This window comes from Coffea arabica, chromosome 6e, assembly GCF_036785885.1.
Source record: "Coffea arabica cultivar ET-39 chromosome 6e, Coffea Arabica ET-39 HiFi, whole genome shotgun sequence".
NCBI lineage: Eukaryota > Viridiplantae > Streptophyta > Magnoliopsida > Gentianales > Rubiaceae > Coffea > Coffea arabica.
The window spans coordinates 18,348,373-18,352,007 of record NC_092321.1 but is presented as its reverse complement, the minus strand read 5'-3'; positions in this window follow the sequence as shown (position 1 = coordinate 18,352,007).

Here is a 3,635-nt window from a genome sequence, read left to right as displayed (position 1 = left end):
ACTCTTCTGCGGTGGGGAGCATCCAATCAAAATCACCGACAGAAAATAATCAAAGGCATGACTGGATTCTGGTTGTTGTTAGCATAATAAATCAAGATTGGCATTCTACTTAAATATTTAGCGGTTTTATTAGAGTCAGGTTTTTAGTAGTTTTTATATATTTAGTAATTGATATTTTAGTACGCTATTATTACTTACTTATGTGGTTGTTTCTTATCCTACAAGTCTTGTGGTAGGCTATAAACAGGGAATTCGTTAGATTATTTTTGAAGAGAATCCAAGAGAGCTTGTAATGGTTTTATTGAGGTGTCACTTTCTTCCATTGTTTGAAATATTTTCTTCCATTGTTTTATTGAGCTTGTTATGATTTGATTATTTTCTTCTCTCCCATTTAAATATTTTGAGTGGTTATTTTATCAGTTCAATTTATAACCCTGCACGCGTAAAAATATTATCAAAATCCTAAAATGAAGTTTTACTGAAAATTGTAGAATTGGAGATTAATTGACATATTCAAAATATGTAATGCAGACTAATTTACACTCATAAAATTCTATGTGAAAAAAGAGGAATAATATCAACAATATATATCATCAATCACACATAATAACAAGACTTTCAATTCTTCACTATTTTCAAGTAATAATAATAAGACGACTTCTTATTTATAAACTAGATCAATTACAAAATAAATTTTGACAAACACAAATAATTACACAATATAATACCAATTTTATAATAATAAAATTACCATGAACTAATTCCAATAAACCTGGGTTACTCATGTTTCTTCGGTTCCTTAACGAGTTTAAATGCCGAATTTAAGGCCATGCCATTTGGAGTACGGTTATGTGCTGCTCGGGGTTTGCAGGAGTTGCAGGTCGAGACTGACTCGCTCAGTTTGGCGAAAATTATGCAAGGGCGACAACATAGTCCTTGGAGGCTACAACAGGAGGTGGATGATTTACTAAGATATCAGCAGCATATTCGGGAGATTACTCACTGTTATAGAGAAGCGAACAAACCCACAGATTATTTAGCCAACTGGGGCCAGATGCGAGGCATGATAGAATTTTTGATTGCCAAGGTGAATTGCCGGCCGTTGTCCGTGGAGAGATTGTTTTCGTCACACAATTCGATGTCAATTCATTGACAATTTCATCACTTTGTGATTTTGATAATCGCAACTCAATTCCATCTCTATTTTAACACCCATAATCAATCTGACAATCTCGGACCAATTTTGTGGTCCAATCTTTATCAACTGAAATCTTCATGATCGGTTAAATTTACGGCCTTACTGGGTCAACTACTTTTTGATGGCGACTTATATGCTCTAACTCTAACAGCGAAAATGTTCGAGACTAACTTCACAGTTTGGCTCAATAAAAGGTAAACTAACATAATGGTAGATATTAGTGGTATATTGCTTGGTCTAATTGTCTAATTCCTAACCCCATTAGACAGAATACATCGTCTTCCTTGGAGAAATTAATCTCTGTCCTCGCTGTGCAGAAGTTAAGCCAAAAACCTTCTAATTTTATGGTGAAAATATTGATTTCATGTTAAAAATTCGCTAAGCAAACTGAACATCTGAACATGAAGAAACAAGAGAACGTGACAAAAAGCTTCCAAATCTCTGATATGCTTATAAACAAATAAAAAAAAAAAGCCCTATAATTGGTGTATCTCATGTCTGTATTGAAACAGCAACCTTCATTCTAATTATAATACATCTGATTCAAATCAGACTTAGAGGATATGGCGAACCATGGTTATGATGATGTCAAAACTCAAAATTACATATCAATCACACTAAATTTAAAATGCACAAAAATGTAGAATAGTTTCTAAAAAAATAAAGAAACAAAAAAAATTTAAAAACTTGATTTTTTTGGTTCAAACACAATTTCCGACAATGATGCCATGACCATGGTTGGACGTTGCGGAATTGAGAACTGTCGTGTTGTGTACTGTTTCACATGGCGAGCCATTACGGTTATGATTCGTCTGAATCAAATCGAATTCGAACGATATGGTGAACCATGGTTAAAATGACATTAAAACTCAAAATAACATACCAATCACATATAAATTTGAAAATGTGCAAAAAATGTAATATAGTATTAAAAAAAAGAAACAAAAAAAGGAAAACTCACTTTTTTGTTTGGTCCAAACCCAATTTTTGACCAGGTTTAATCAATGTCTGACCAACTCAATTGATTAACTCGGATCGAATATCCATCGGATCCCCCCAATGGTTGGAATCAGTTGGTCCCGTTTGGCTTAAATTCTTTCATGGTGATAGATAATTGGCAGGGAACATGAATAGGTCCAACTACTAAAATAATGTCACGGGTACAAGTTATGTTCTCCAGGTACAGTTAGGTTCTGGACCATTCTTTGATGGGAATGGTACGATGGTCCCATACAGAATAAAGCTGCAATAGTGAAGGAAGGCTTGACAAGTGTGATAGGGTTCTTAATTAAATCAGTGGGACTACACGTTGCGGAGGTGGGGCAGGGACGGTTATCGTCCTTGGCAATTTACAGCCAAGATTTGATTCAAAAAAATTGTAAGGTCTAAATTTTAACATGTATGAGACCCACAAAATTTTGTTCTAGAATTACTCGTCGTGTACAAAATGCACATAACCTTCTGGAACGGTTGCACCTCCAGCCCCGGGTCCGCAGGTTGCCCCTAGTGTCAGAGCCATTACCTGCAGATCAGGGGCAGGAACGGCAGCAACCATTCTTGAAAGTTCACGCCTCAGATTTGTTCAAAAAAAATCGTAAGGTCCAAATTTCATTTTGTACCTTATTTTTAACAATATGTGTGAGACACGTAAATATTTGTTCTAAAGTTATACATTATTAAAAGTAAGTTATGTCATATGCAAATAAAGTTATCCCACGTGCAAATGCACATGATTTTTAGGAACGATTGCAATCCATTATGTGCTAATCTGGCAATGTTTGGCACTGTCGATAGCGTGGATAATAAGAACAGCTGGACAAATGATGGTAGAATATCTAAGGAGCGGGCAATTGTCCGATAACCCCTCCAAATTTAATTACTGTTTGTTACATTGGATGTACGTGTTTAGTTCTGGTCGCAGCAGGACATATAGTGATAGGAACAAGATAGGGACTTAGAAAATTGGCAGACAACGAGGATAGGAAATCTAGTAAATTAAGTTCACATGAAACCGGTGCGTTCTGCTTTTCAGCTGCATATCTTTATGAGACAAGAATCAGAGCTCTATCCGATGTTTTGAAAATCAGATTGGATCGGCGCTTCCAATGATTGAGCTGTAAATCGATCATGATTTTGGTCCAATTTAATTAAAAGATCAAAGAATTAATTAAATCGGTCAAGAACAGGTTGATCCGGTAAAAATAGGAGATTCAATCGATTTTTATTAAGTTTTTATTTTTTAAAATAAATATTTTAATTTTATTCAAAATTCTTATTATTAAGATGAATAAAAGATTTATTAAACCTTTGAACCGGTCTGGATTTAAAAACATTGGCTCTATCATCGTCCAACCACTGAAATAATGTCTTGGGAACTGCGTTGGGTCTTCCAAAAACAGCAACCATTCATCTATTTCCTCAACATCAAAATGCTTGC